The sequence below is a fragment of the Chlorocebus sabaeus genome, chromosome 22 (assembly GCF_047675955.1).
Source record: "Chlorocebus sabaeus isolate Y175 chromosome 22, mChlSab1.0.hap1, whole genome shotgun sequence".
NCBI lineage: Eukaryota > Metazoa > Chordata > Mammalia > Primates > Cercopithecidae > Chlorocebus > Chlorocebus sabaeus.
This window is the reverse complement of record NC_132925.1, coordinates 91,524,185-91,539,872: the sequence shown is the minus strand read 5'-3', so window position 1 is coordinate 91,539,872 and position 15,688 is coordinate 91,524,185.

Genomic DNA, 15,688 nt, shown 5'->3' with positions numbered 1-15,688 from the left:
CCAGTCATTATGACTACACCTCTGTATCTCAACAAAGAGGCTTAAATCAGCAAGTCATCCCAGCCCCTGAAGGAAGAGAACAGTCCTTGTAAGTTGCAAAGCTCTCAGACAGAGGACATGGGTGGTTCAGTAAAGCCCCTGTTCTAGGACACAGCAAAATCAACAACACAATAACCACTATGGCCCAGCAGATGAGGGCCACAGCCAACATCGCCATCCCTGAGTCTTCCTTTGCAGAATGATCATCGGGACTCCAGAAGTCCCAGCAAACCAGTAGCAATCCAGCTGAACAGAAGACAATAACCCTATGTGAAGCCAGATTCCAGACAACTGATGTAGATGCATTCCAAAATCTGCAGCATTCCAGCATGTAACAAACTGCAATAAGTGACACAGATCTCTCCCCAACAGTCACCTTATGAGAAGCAAGGGGAAAAAAATGCTCCGATAAAATGGAATCCCAGAATCCCTTTACCATCCCACCCTCAAACCCCTCCCCATTGCCAGGATGCTATGGCATAAGAGACAAAGGACAATTCACAGTAGTAATAAAAAAACATTTACTAAACACTGAGAAACAGTACTGACCAGGTGCCTCATTCGATGCTACGCTTATGTGAATTCTGTATGTATACTGTACTTAGATATAATTTTTTAAAAATTGATACTGCTAAAGCCTTGCTTAGATGGAAATTTGTAGCCTAAAATACATATATTAGAAAAGAAGAAGGACTGGAAATTCAGTGAGCCTCCATCTCAACAAGTTAGAAAAAGGAACAGAGCCTCAGAAACCTGTGGCACATCATCAAGCATATAATGTTGTTGTTATTATTATTATTATTATTTTTTGAGATGGAGTCTCGCTCTGTCGCCCAGGCGGGAGTGCAGTGGCCGGATCTCAGCTCACTGCAAGCTCCGCCTCCCGGGTTCCCGCCATTCTCCTGCCTCAGCCTCCTGAGTAGCTGGGACTACAGGCGCCCGCCACCTCACCCGGCTAATTTTTTTTGTATTTTAGTAGAAACGGGGTTTCACCGTGTTAGCCAGGGTGGTCTCGATCTCCTGACCTCGTGATCCGCTCGTCTCCATCTCCCAAAGTGCTGGGATTAAAGGCGTGAGCCACCGCGCCCAGCGTTATTATTTTTTTTTTTGAGGCGGAGTCTCGCTCGGTTGCCCAGGCTGGAGTGCAATGGTGTGATCTCGGCTCACTGCAGCCTCCGCCTCCTGGGTTCAAGCGATTCTCCTGCCTCAGCTTCCCGAGTAGCTGGAATTACAGGTGCCTGCCACCACGCCCAGCTAATTTTTGTATTTTTAGTAGAGACGGAGTTTCACCATGCTGGCCAGACTGGTCTTGAACTCCCAACCTCAGGCGATGGATTGCCCGCCTTGTCCTCCCAAAGTTTTGGGATTACAGGCGTGAGCCACTGCACCTGGCTGTTATTATTTATTATTAGCTCTTGCTTTATGCAGATGTCTTTTAAGTCATATAGGAGTATAAAAGATTTACAAACAAAACCATATATTTATACTGTCTTTACCTGTGTAGTTACCTCTACCACTTCTATTTCCCCATGTTGATTTAAGTGTCCTTTCATTTCAGCCTAAAGTATTCCCTTTAGTATTTCCTGTAGGGTGGATCTGCTGGACACAAATTATTTCAGTTTTTATTAGTTTTGTTGGTCTATCTTACTTTCTCCTTCATTTCTTTTTTTTTCTTTTCTTTTCTTTGTTTTTTTTTTTTTTTTTGAGATGGAGTTTTGCTCTTGTTGCCCATGCTGGAGTGCAATGGTGCAATCTTGGCTCACTGCAACCTCTGCCTTCTAGGTTCAAGCAATTCTCCTGCCTCAGCCTCCCAAGCAGCTGGGATTACAGGCATGCAACACTGTACCTAGCTAATTTTGTGTTTTTAGTAGGGAAGGTTTCACTATGTTGGCCAGGCTGGTCTTGAACTTCTGATCTCAGATGATCCACCTGCCTCAGCCTCCCTGAGTGCTGGGATTACAGGTGTGAGCCACCGCTCTCTTTCATTTCTGAAGGATTTTCTTTATGGATATAGAATTCTTGGCTGATATTTTTTTCTGTTAGCACTTTGAATATGTTATCCTACTGCTTTCTGGCCTCCATGGTTTCTGATGAGAAACTAGATGTTAATCTTACTGAGGATCATTTGTACTTAATGATTTACTTCTCTTTTGCTATTTCAAAATTCTCTCTTGGTCTTTGGCTTTTGACGGACATTATGATGTGTATAGGTGTGGATTTCTTTGAGGTCGTCCTACCTGGAGTTTGCTGAGTTGCTTGGATGTGCATGTTGACATTCTTTGAAAAATTTGAGATATTTTCAGCCATTATTTCTTCAAATATCTTTCTGCCCTTTTCTTTCTTCCATTCTCCTTCCTGGACTACTATTATCTTCATGTTGTCTTGTTTGATTATATCCCACAGGCTTCCAGGGCTCTGTTCCTTTTTCTTTCTGCTCCTCACACTGGATAATGTCAATCTTTCTTCATATTCACTTGTTCTTTCTTCTGGGCCTGTTCAACTTTGCTATGAAGCCTCTCTAGTGAATTTGTCATTTTAGCTATTGTACTTATCACCTCAAGAAAGTTATATTTTTTAAAAATAATTTCTTTGTGATGTTCTCTGCTTGTTCACACATCATTCTTATACTTTATTTCTTTAGACATAGTTTATCTCTTTGAAAAAATATGTAAGGCCGGGCGCGGTGGCTCAAGCCTGTAATCCCAGCACTTTGGGAGGCCGAGACGGGCGGATCACGAGGTCAGGAGATCGAGACCATCCTGGCTAACACAGTGAAACCCCGTCTCTACTAAAAAATACAAAAAACTAGCCGGGCGAGGTGGCGGGCGCCTGTAGTCCCAGCTACTGGGGAGGCTGAGGCAGGAGAATGGCATAAACCCGGGAGGCGGAGCTTGCAGTGAGCTGAGATCCGGTCACTGCACTCCAGCCTGGGCAAGAGAGCCAGACTCCGTCTCAAAAAAAAAAAAAAAAAGAAAAAAAAAGAAAAAATATGTATACATGTATGTATGTGTATTGTTTTTAATAAGGCCTTGCTGTCACCCAGGCTAGAATGCAGTGGCACAATCATAGCTCACTGTAGCCTAAACCTCCTGGGCTCAAGCAATCCTCCCACCTCAGCTTCCTGAGTAGCTAGGACTACAGGCACATGCCAGCATGCCTGGTAATTATTTTTTTGTAGAGATAGGGTCTTGCTATGTTGTCCAGGCTGGTCTTGAACTCCTGGCCTCAAGTGATCCTTTCACCTCAGGCCCCCAAAGTGTTGGGATTATAGCCATGAGTCACCTGTCTGGGCTGATTTAAAGTCTTTGTCTAGTAAGTCCAACATTGGAGCTTTCTTGGCAACAATTTCTATTGACTGATTTTTTTTTCTTGTGTATGGGCCAGTCTTTCTTGTTTCTTTGTTTGTGTCATAATATTTCGTTGAAAACTGGATGTTTTAAATGACATAATGTGGCAACTTTGGAAATCAGATTCTCCCCTTCCCCTGGGTTTGTTGTTGCTGCTGTTAATTTGTTTAGTGATTTTTATCAACTGATTTTTTAAAGTATGTATTCTTGGTAGTATGTAACCATTGAAGACTCTGTTCCATTAGTTTAGTGGCCATCTAATGATTGGACATAGTGTTTTTAAATACTTGGAATCAATAAGTCTTTCTGCCTTTGCTGAGGTGTTCCGTATGTATTGAGCTGTGCCTTCAATGGTCAGGCAGGCAGTTTACAACTCTGCTTTAGACTTCATTTCTTGCTATTCAGAGCATTAAAGTCAGCCAAGGTGAGCATATAGGGCCTTCTAAAGATTCTCCTAGACATATTACAGACCTGCTCATGCCCATGGTCTTCTAGATTCCCAGAAATATGCCAGAGCTTTTCAAAAGCTCCGTGGACATTCTATTCTCAGCTTTTTCTTAAAGATTTTTTTTTTTTTTTATTTTAGGTTATTTGTTTGTCCCAAATGTTATCACTGCTTAAGGTTTTTGCAAATTTTAAAAATTGAGGCTGTTTTTGACAGATGCCTCAGGGAAAAAGTTCTCGGTGAGAGAACTCTCAGTCAGGTTAAAACAAAACAAAACAAAAAGTCAAAGGCAAGCCTGCTAGAGGAGGTCTCTAGGGAACTGCCAGGCAAATCAAATAATGATCATTTTCTGGAAATGGTGTTTTTGGGGACCTCCAAACCTGTTCTTCCCCCTTTCGTGTCTTTTAGGAGTTGGTTTCCACCATGATATCAGGGTTGGTTTAATTTAAGCCTACAGCAGAGTTGGGGTAGGGAGAATGGGTATAAGGCAAGTTAAAAACACCACAAAACTTGCTCTTCTTACTAAGATTTTAGATTTCTGTGGTCATTTGCTCACTATCTGTGTAAGAACAGAGGGAACCCATGGCATGAGTCATGTAGATTTGGAATGAGAAAATAGAATAGCTGATATTTTTTAAAGATTCTTATTAACCAAGAGAAATGTTTGCCAGCCAGGTTTTCTGCTGAGAACCATTTATTGAAGACAGAAATCAACGAGTTTGATCCAACCATTAGTAATTAAAGGGGATCTATTTGAAGAGGCAACCATTGTGTTTCACTTGACCATCTGGAGATTCAGTAGGTTTTATAATTCTTTGTGGTACGTTCAAGAGTTTTCCTGCAAGAGAAGTATCTGCTTAGAGAAATCAAATTTGAGGAAGTTAAGAGAAAAGCCACCACACTGGTAGCCACAACCGTAGTCCAGCAAGGGAAATGCTAAACAATTATTCTCTGAGTTAAGGCAGGTTAGAGACATTCTAATTTCACTGGAGAAGAAAAAAGCAGAGTTGAAGTGGGTAGAAAAGAGGAAGGCAAAGAATGGGGATGTCTGGGTGAGCCTTTGGACCCCAGGAGAGCCTCTGGAAACTCCCAAGCGGGTAGAGGCAGTGGAGTTGACATGAAGCAGGATCCTGGCAGAGGCCTGTTGGGGGATATGGGAGGCATAGAAGGTGGTGTTAAAGAACAGAGTCTAGAGGTTGACCCACTGGATTCAAGGCCCAGCCCTGCCAGTTCCTAGCACTGTGGGTTTGGGCAAGTCACATGGACTCTCTAGACCTCTGCTCCTTTGAATATGAAATGTAGCTAATAGCAATGCTTTCCCCATGGCAGGGCTGTGAGGAACACAGGAGTGGAGATACAGGCAAAGTATATGATGCGGTGCAGGGCACATGGCTGGCAATCAGTGATATCACTAGTCTTCCTGTTACAGATCTCTTTTTTGTATGTGTGTGAGATCCTATCAAAAACAGTTTCTATGCTGCTTTGCTGAAGGGCTGTAGGGAGGAGCCACTATTCATTCATTCATTCATTCATTCACTAATTCATTCATTCCCTTTCCCCTCACACCAGAGCCAATTATTTCAATGAGTTCAGTGTGTGTCTTTTTATGTTTGTGCCAAATACATATAGTGTTTATTTTTAGTTTATATAATGCTGTCATGTTACTTGTATTATTCCGTCCCTTGCTTTTCCTCTCAGTATAGTATTTTAAGATCTATCCATATTGCCAATGGCACATCTCATTTCTTCTGAAAGCTGCATTGAAATCTGTAAGGACTACCTTCCACAGTTTACCTATTGATTTCTTGACTAGTCTTACTCAGGCTTCCCTATACCTGCCACCTGCCACATTGAATAACCCTGCAATAGACATACATGTCATTTTACGAAGCGATGAGGGAATCTTTTTGTGATTTCCTAGGGTTCGAAATGCTGGACCATGATATATGAATATATTTAATTTCTTACTTTGCCTAAAAATGGCAGATTGCTTCCCAAAGTGTCTGTAACCATCTTCACTGTCACCATAGATCATAAGAGTACAGATATCTCCATGTCCAACCAACACTGGACGTACCCGGCCTTCTGATTTTTTCTAGTATGATAGGCAAATAGGCATCTCATTGTATTTCAATTTGAATTTGCCCCTGATTATTTACGAGCTTTTGAATATCCTTTGTATAATTAGCCTTTTGTCTTTATTCTTCTATAATAAAACCATAGCCTTTGCGGCTGTCGGTTTTCCTGTTGCTTATTTGCATGTACATTCTATTTTCTAGCTTATTGCAATAGCTCCTCTAGTTCTGTGAGCTGTTTATTCACTTATTCATAGTGTTTTTCATTTATCAGTGATCTTAAATTCAACTGGTTATTGATTGGAAATGAAATGAAGTTTTAGAATAGAGAAAACTAACATAGTCATAATACTTAAGTTATAATCTGGAGCATAGACTGTCTCTCCATTTATTCATATGATCTTAAATATCCTTTGGTCAAGTTTTAAAGTTTTCTCCTTTGAGTTTGCTCATACATCCAGCAGAATTTCAGAACGCCCCCACCGTTTTGTTTTGTTTTTTGAGACAGTTTCACTCTTGTTGCCCAGGCTGGAGTGCAATGGTGTGATCTCGGCTTACTGCAACCTCTGCCTCCCAGGTTCAGGCGATTCTCTTGCCCGAGCCTCCTGAGTAGCTGAGATTACAGGCATGCGCCACCATGCCTGGCTAATTTTTGCATTTTTAGTAGAGACAGGTTTCATCATATTGGTCAGGGTGCTCTCAAACCCCTGACTTCAGGTGATCCACCTGCCTTGGCCTCCTAAAGTGCTGGGATTACATGCGTGAGCTACCGCGCCTGGCCCAGAACCCCCTTAATAGTGTTAATATTTGTGATTCAGCCCACGCCAGAATTGATGATTATCATATCATTGTTCTTGTCAAAGTATCATTTAGCAAACAGACACAAAAATGGAAAGACTCAAGGAAAATAACAATGCTCATGTAGCAGTCTCTGGGGAGGTGCTTTGCCTTGGAGTGCAGCCACCTTCCAAGAAGGGATTTAGTGATAGGCTTTGTGATGGTTACTTTTATTTGTCACCTTGGCTGGGTCACAGTGCCCAGATACTTGGTCGAACATTGTTCTAGATATTTTGGTGAGGGTGTTTTTGGATGAGATTAACATTTAAATTAGTGGACTTCGGGTAAAGCAGATTGCCCTTCATAATGTGGGTAGGCCCCATCCAATCAGTTTAAGGCATTAATAGAACAAAAAAAGCTACTCCCACCCAACCTCCCACCCCTGAACAACAAGTAATTCTGCCAGAAGATAACCTTCAGACCTGAACCGCAAAGTCAGCTCTTCCCTGGGCCCCGAGTCTGCTGGTGCACCCTGCACATTATATTAGGGTGGATGGTTAGCAATCTCTTCTACACTTTGCAAATATTTATATATATATATATATATATATATATATAGAGAGAGAGAGAGAGAGAGAGAGAGAGAGAGAGAGTAGCTCAGGCTCTCTGGTATTGTGTTAAACAAGTGTTCATGACTTGTGTCTAAACTCAAAGGGAAGGAATCTCAAATTTCTGTTTTGTCAGATAAGTTTGTAACTTCAGCTTTCTTTTAGCCTATAACTGATTCTCATGCTTGGGTGCATATATTTATTTTCTGTTTTCCTGTGTGCTTTAAAAATCAAGTATGTCTTTGTAGGCAACATTTTGTTGGATCTTCTTTTTCTTTATCCGGTTATCCAGTCTGAGAATATCTGTCTTTTGATTCACTGAGTATAACCTATTCATATTTACTGTAATTACTGTTATATTAGGATTTTTTTTCATTTAGTATTTTCCTCTTTCATCTCTCTCTTGCTCACTCCCATTTAAAATTTTCTTTTCTTTTTTTTTTTTTTTTTTTGAGGCGGAGTCTCGCTCTGTCGCCCAGGGTGGAGTGCAGTGGCCGGATCTCAGCTCACTGCAAGCTCCGCCTCCCAGGTTTACGCCATTCTCCCGCCTCAGACTCCCGAGTAGCTGGGACTACAGGCGCCCGCCACCTCGCCCGGCTAGTTTTTTGTATTTTTTTAGTAGAGACGGGGTTTCACTGTGTTAGCCAGGATGGTCTCGATCTCCTGACCTCGTGATCCGCCCGTCTCGGCCTCCCAAAGTGCTGGGATTACAGGCTTGAGCCACCGCGCCCGGCTAAAATTTTCTTTTCTTTCTTTTTTTTTTTTGAGATGGAGTCTCACTCTGTCACCCAGGCTGGAGTGCAGTGGTGCGATCTCGGCTCACTGCAAGCTCCGCCTCCCGGGTTCACGCCATTCTCCTGCCTCAGCCTCCCAAGTAGCTGGGACTACAGGTGCGTGCCACCACACCTGGCTAATGTTTTGTATTTTTAGTAGCGATGGGGTTTCACCGTGTTAGCTAGGATGGTCTCAATCTCCTGATCTCATGATCTACCCGCCTCAGCCTCCCAAAGTGCAGGGATTACACCTGGCCTCTTTTTTTTTTTTTTTTTTTTTTGAGATGGAGTCTCACTCCGTTGTTCAGGCTGGAGCGTGGTGGCACGATCTTGGCTCACTGCAACCTCTGCCTCCTTGATTCAAGTGATCCTCCTGCCTCTGCCTCCTGAGTAGCTGGGACTACAGGTGTGCACCACCATGTCTGGCTAATTTTTGTATTTTTTATTATAGATGAAGTTTTGCCATGTTGATCAGGCTGGTCTTGAACCCCTGACCTCAGGTGGTCTACCGACCTTGGCCTCCCAAAGTGCTGGAATTACAGGCGTGAGCCACCGCACCCAGCCATTAATTATATTCTTTTTTTTTTTTTTTTTCTTGAGACGAAGTCTAGCTGTGTCGCTCAGGCTGGAGTGCAGTGGTGTGATCTCCGCTCACTGCAAGCTCCGCCTCCCGGGTTCATGCCATTCTCCCGCCTCAGCCTCCAAGTAGCTGGGACTACAGGCACCCACCACTACGCCCGGCTAGTTTTTTGTATTTTTAGTAGAGACGGGGTTTCACCATGTTAGCCAGGATGGTCTCGATCTCCTGACCTCGTGATCCACCCACCTTGGCCTCCCAAAGTGCTGGGATTACAGGCTTGAGCCACCGCGCCCAGCCAATTATATTCTTAAGAATATAACTTTTTATCGTGTTTGAATATTTGAAAGATAATTTGGGGTTGGGTATGGTGGGTCATGCCTGTAATCCCAGCACTGTGGGAGGCTTAGATGGGAAGACTGCTTGAGTCCAGGAGTTCGAGACCTCCCTGGGAAAAATAGTGAGATGCCATCTCTACAAAAAATACAAAAATTAGCCCAGTGCAGTGTTGTGTGCTCGTAGTCCCAGGTACGTGGGAGGATCGGTTGACCACAGGAGGTTGAGCCTACATGAGCTGTGATTGCACCACTGCACTTCAGCCTGGATGACAGAGTGAGGCAAAGCAAGGCAAGGAGTAAGGAAAGGGGCAAGGGGGAAGGAGGAAGGGGAAACGGGGAAGGGGAAAGGGACAAAGAAAGGCAAGGAGCAAGGCAAGGCAAGAAGCAGGGAAAAGCAAGGTGAGGGGTGGGACAAGTGGTAAGGCAAGGAATGAGGGGCAAGTGCCAAGGCATGGGACAGGGCAAGGAAAGACATAAGGCAGGGCATGGGGCAAGGCCAGGGGCAGGCAAGGGCCAGGACAAGGGGCAGGGCAAGAAGTATGAGGCAGGGCAAGGGACAAGGCATGTGGCTGGGCAAGGCTAGATGTGAGGGACAGAACCAGGGGCAAGGCCAGGGCAAGGGGCAAAGCCTGGGGCAGGACAAGGCAAAGACAAAAAGACAAGGGCAAAGGTAAAGGCAAGGCAAGGCAAGAGGAAAGGAAAAAATAAAGGAAAGGAAAGTGAAGAAAAATGAAAGGAAGGGAGAAGAAAAGAAAGAGAAACAGAAGGAAGGAAAGAAAGAAGGAAGGCGAGAAAGAAAGAAGGAAAGAAGGAAAACTTGGCTGGATATAACATTCTGTGATATATATTGCTATGGTTTGAACGTGTCCCCCAAAGTTCATGTCTTGGAAAAATAATCCCCAATGCAACAGTGTTGAGAGGTGGAACCTTTAATTACTTATTATGTCTTGAGGGCTCTGCCCTCATGAATGGATTGATGCCATTATCACAGGAAAGGGTTAGTTATTGTGGGAGCAGGTTTCTGATAAAATGATGAGTTTGGATCTCTTCTACTCTCTCTCTCTCACACACCTGTGCATGTGTGCATGAGTACATGCTTTTTGACCCTTCTGCCTTTTGCCATGGGACAACACATCAGGAAGGCCCTCACAAGATACTGGCATCTTGATAGTGGACTTCCCAGCCTCCAGCACCACAAGCAATAAGTTTCTATTGTTTATAAATTACCCAGTTTGAGGTGTTCTGTTATAGCAGCACAAAACAGATTAAGATATATATTTTTTCCCTTTTAACTTCTAAGGATTATATACACACATTACATGTACACACATATTCCTTGTCTTGTTTTTTGTTTGTTTTTTTGTTTTGAGATGGAGCCTTGCTCTGTTGCTCAGGCTGGAGTGCAGTGGTAAGATCTCAGTTCACTGCAGCCTCTGCCTCCCGAGTTCAAGCGATTCTTTTGCCTCAGCCTCCCCTGTAGCTGGGATTACAGGAGCGTGCCACCACACCCGGCTAATTTTTGTATTTTTCGTAGAGACAGGGTTTCACCATATTGGTCAGGCTGGTCTCGAACTCCTGACCTCATAATCTGCCCACCTTGGTCGCCCAAAGTGCTGGGATTACTGGCAAGAGCCACCGCACCTGGCCCGTTTCTTGATTTTTTTTTTTTTTTTTTATGATGGAGCCTCGTTCTGTTGCCAAAGCTGGAGCACAGTGGTTTGATCTCGGCTCACTGCAACCCCTGCCTCCTGGGTTCAAGTGATCCTCCTGCCTCAGCCTCCCGAGTACCTGGGATGACAGGTGCCTGCCACCACGCCTGGCTAATTTTTGTATTTTTAGTAGAGATGGGTTTCACCCTGTTGGCCAGGATGATCTCGAATTCCTGACCTCAGGCGATCTGTCCTCCTCAGCCTTCCAAAGTGCTGGGATTACAGGAGTGAGTCACTGTGCCCGGCCTTCCTTGTCTGCTTGCATCCAGTGTTGTGTGAAATCTGATGCCAGTCTGATGTTTTTTCTTTAGAGGGAATCTTTTCTCTAGAAGTTTTTATAATTTCTCTTTATCTTTGATATTTATAATTTTATTATAATGCTTCCATGTGAAAGCATCTTTCCTCTTTGCCACTCTACTGAGCCCTTTCAAACTGAGGTCCTTCATAGTTTTATTTCTGGAATATTTACTATTATTTATTCAAATATTTATTCTGTTTTTATTTTCATTATCTTCTGGGACTCCTTACATAGATTTTGGCACAAGTAGCTTATTCTTCATATCTCTTTGCTTTCCATATCTCCGTATCATTTAGAAGGCAGTCTCTCTAGTATGTAACCTACCAGCCTTGGTGGTTTGGAGGAGGAGAAAGGAGGGGTAAATGCCAAGGGTAACTGGCCAGTCCCCACCTCTTTTCATCAGTTCTTTGCCCCAGTGAGACTTTAACACTGCCATGACATTATTCCTCAGAAATGGCCCCTGCTCTTAGGGTTGTTGCTGCTATTTTCTATAGTGAAGGGTCAATAATTAACACTCCCGGGCGCCTGTAGTCCCAGCTACTCGGGAGGCTGAGACAGGAGAATGGCGTGAACCCAGGAGGCCGAGCTTGCAGTGAGCCGAGATCGCGCCACTGCACCCCAGCCTGGGCGATGAGCAAGACTCCAGCTCAAAAAAAAAAACAAAACAAAAACAACACTCCCAGGCTGCACGAACTTAAGCAAGGGTAGCACCCAATCCTGCAGGTGCTGGATAGGCAGCACCCTATCTCCAGGCCTCCTTTGTATTGATACTTCTGGTCACCCTCCCTCAAGGGGGCCATCCTCCTCCACCAAGCATGGGTCAGTTCAAGACAGCTTTGCATCTCCCAAAGAGTGTCTCAGGTTTCCCCTTCCCCTTCCCCTCTTTTTCCTTTCCTTTCCCTTCTCTTTCCCCTTCCTTCCTTCCTTCCATCCTTCCTTCCTTCCTTCCATTTTCCTTCCTTCCTTCCTTCATTTTCCTTCCTTCCTTCCTTCTTTTCCTCCCTTCCTTCTTTTTTTCACTTCCTCTTCCTCCCTCTCCTTCCTCCATTTTCATATCTTCTTTTCTGCTTTCTCTTCCTACTCTCTCTCTCCCTCTCCATCCCCCTACTCCCCACCTCTTCTGGAATTATTAGTTTCCTCAAACTCCAATTGATTCTCTAAGGACTGATTTAGGGGAAGGTGCCAATAGCTCATTGTAGTTCATCATTATGGTTGGCTCTTAATGCAATTATATATTCATATATATGAGTACATATCTTTATTAAGCCTACATCTCATTTGAGTTCATTCAAGCGTATATCTCATTTGAGTCTCATAATAACCCAGAGAGATGAGTTCTAGCTGAGTCATAGAGGTATTAACTGAAAAACTTGTGACTTTTTCTTCAACGCTCTTCCCCAGACATCACATTCTGTACTTGGGGTAACTGGGTTCACTACCTATACATAAGAATAACTAAAGCTGTCAGTGGTACTAGCTCTAGATCACTTAGTTTGTGCAATGAGTTCTGACTTCAGTCTTCATTCTTAATCTCTGCAAATCTTTGGCATCCGAGCTTTCTGAATTACTTTATAAAAAGCAATATTAATTATATCAACAATTTCATCAGAGCTTGGTAGAGAGATAGAATTGTGCTCTGCAGTAAAATTTTCAGGCGGTCTCCTATAGTTAACTTTTCATCCATGGCACAATTAATGTTTGCATTTGAAATAAATGAATAAAATGCATCTTTGTCTTAAATAGACGGTTGAGGTCCCAACATGATATGGGATCTGCCCTAGAAGATTTAGGATTTTCTAGTCCAAATGTGATGAAAGGAAGCTCACTGTATTTGGATGCCACACAATTCTTCTCTAGATCATTCTGATTTAGGGAAAATTCTATCATTTTATACTGATCTGATATCTTCCTTACCAATCACTCTTTCTACATGTCCCTAAAACTCTTCTCCCCTATTAAATACTAGTCTTTATTTTGGTGCATAAGTGATTCTTAGAACACTTTGAACACCATTCTATAGATATCCTTAAGTTTAAAACCACCTCTTTGATGTTAAAAGTTTAAAATGGATATAAGACCAGAGAGTTATTTGACAAGAGTCATAGACTGAGGTATGGTCCGGGTATGAAAGGAGGGATTTAGCAGGATTTTAAATGAGTGAGCCCAGCTCAGCAAGAATCTGACAGAAGTAGAAATCATGTGAGATATTTTCATAGTTACCCCAAATCATGAAAGTGTCTAAAAGTTCTTGTGATTTCTCTTTAGTGGAACTGGAGAACATTCAGGTAATGGACAGTCACTAAGTGAGTAGTATGTGTGCTCATCTGTAAATCAGATGAGCCCTGTGAGTTTGTCATGGAGATGGTGTCAGAAGACCTTGTTGTAAAATTACTAAATTATACAATTGTCCTGTTTTACCTGCTTTACCTCCCACCCTCTTTATTTTTTCTTCTACATTGATTTCTCCCAGTCTTGTTGTCATGCCTCATAATGCAATAATGATCTCTATGGCTTCGGCTGAGTTCTTGCTTTGGAATATAACCCTGAAGTCAGGGACAGAATCTCTAGACCTGGGGCTCAGGCAAGTCCTGGCCCATTCACTCTCAGAATAACTGTTCACATTTCAATTAGTGTCTTTCATTAATATCCTAGATACTGGACATGAGAGGGAAGAGCAAGGGTGAAATAGATGTTCCTTACAGCTGAATTATCGGGCTAAATTATATTTCTTCCTCCAGAAGGTATTATTTTTGGGTGGGGAGATTCAAATATGAAGTATGTATTAGAAGATGACAATGAAATAATTAGTTGTAATACGACCTTTTGAGTATGTAAGGAAATGCCCAAACTTATTAGAGAGGAACTCTGAAGTATGTAGGAGTGAATGACATGATGTCTGAGACCTGTGTTAATATACTTCATCAAAGAAAAAAGAGAAATAAAAGAATAGAGGGAGGAAATGTGGCAAAACATTATAATTTATTGAATACACATGATGGGCTTATGGGATCTATTATTGTCTCTTATGTATGTTTGAAACTTTTCATAACAAAACATTTAAAACCCTCTAAAACAGTGAGCTCTTATCTAGTTTACTTCTAAAAATAAAAAATAAAAGTGTCTTTACTTACACATTGTCCATCATACAGTTTAGTTATGTTAAGCCCTTCAAATCTGAAAGAAATTATATTTTGAAATTACTTTTGCTGTATGGTATATTATAAATTGTGACTACATTTTACTTGATAATCTTTGGCTAAGTTTGGGAAATAAACATTCTGCTAATAATGAATTCTTAACAAATATTTAAAAATTCTACTATATGAATTATTATTTGTCAAAGAGATTGAATATGTAAAACATACCCTACAATAAAATACAGAAGTTCAAAATAGCCTTTGAAAATTCAAGTAGAAATACAGAGGATTAGAAAAAGAATGTGTCTTAAAGTTAAAATATGCATTTGATGAAAGCTGAAACTTTGCCACTGACCTTACAGAAACACAAAGGATTATAAGAGAATACTATGAACAATTGTATGTCAACAGATTAGATATTCTGAATGAAATGAACAAATTCCTAGAAACACACAAATTATCAAAACTTACTCAATAAGAAATAAAAAAATCTCAACTAACCTATGACAAGTAAAGATACTGAATCAGTAATAAAAAATGTCCCGACAAAGACCAGATGGCTTTACTATTGAATTCTACCGGTTTTTTTGTTTTTTTTTTTTTTTTTTTGAGAAGTAATTTTGCTCTTGTTGCCCAGGCTGGAGTGCAGTGGCGTGATCTCGGCTCACTGCAACCTCCGCCTCCTGGGTTCAAGCTATTCTCCTGCCTCAGCCTCCCAAGTAGCTGGGATTACAGGCATGTGCTACCAGGCCCAGCTAATTTTTTGTGTTTTTAGTAGAGACTGGGTTTCATCATGTTGGCCAGGCTGGTCTGGAACTCCTGACCTCAGGTGATCCACCCGCTTCGGCCTCCCAGAATGCAGGGATTACAGGCATGAGCCACTGCGCCTGGCCTACCAAATATTTTTAAAAGATTTAATACCAATCTTTCTTAAACTCTTCCAAATAATAAAAGAGGAGGGAACACTGGGAGCATTACCTCTTCATAGAGGCCAGCATTACCATGTTATCAAAGACAGGCAAAGACATCACATAAAAGAAAACTATAGACCAATATCCTTTATGAATATAGATGCAAAGATTCTCAGAAAAATACCAACAAATTGAATCCAACCACATATCAAAAGGATTATATACCATGACAGAATGGGCTTTGTCCCAAGAATTTAGAGCTGTTCAAAAAAAAAAAAAAAAAAAAATCAGCCAATTTAATAATATCACATTAATAGAATGACAGAAAAATATCACATGATAATATCAATTGATTCAGAATACACACACATAATATTCAACAAAATCCAACATCATTTCATAATAAATCACCCAGAAAACTAGGAATAGAAGATAACTTCTTCAACATGATAAAGAACACTTATGAAAAACCCATAGCTAACATCATACTCAATGGTGAAAGACTGAAAGACCTGTCTAAGATCAGGAACAAGACATGAATACCTGCTTTCACCACTGAGATTCAACATTGGACTGGAAATTCTAGGCAGAGCAATTAGGCAAGAAAAAGAAATAAAAGGCATCCAAATTGGAAAGGAAGAAGTAAAATGATCT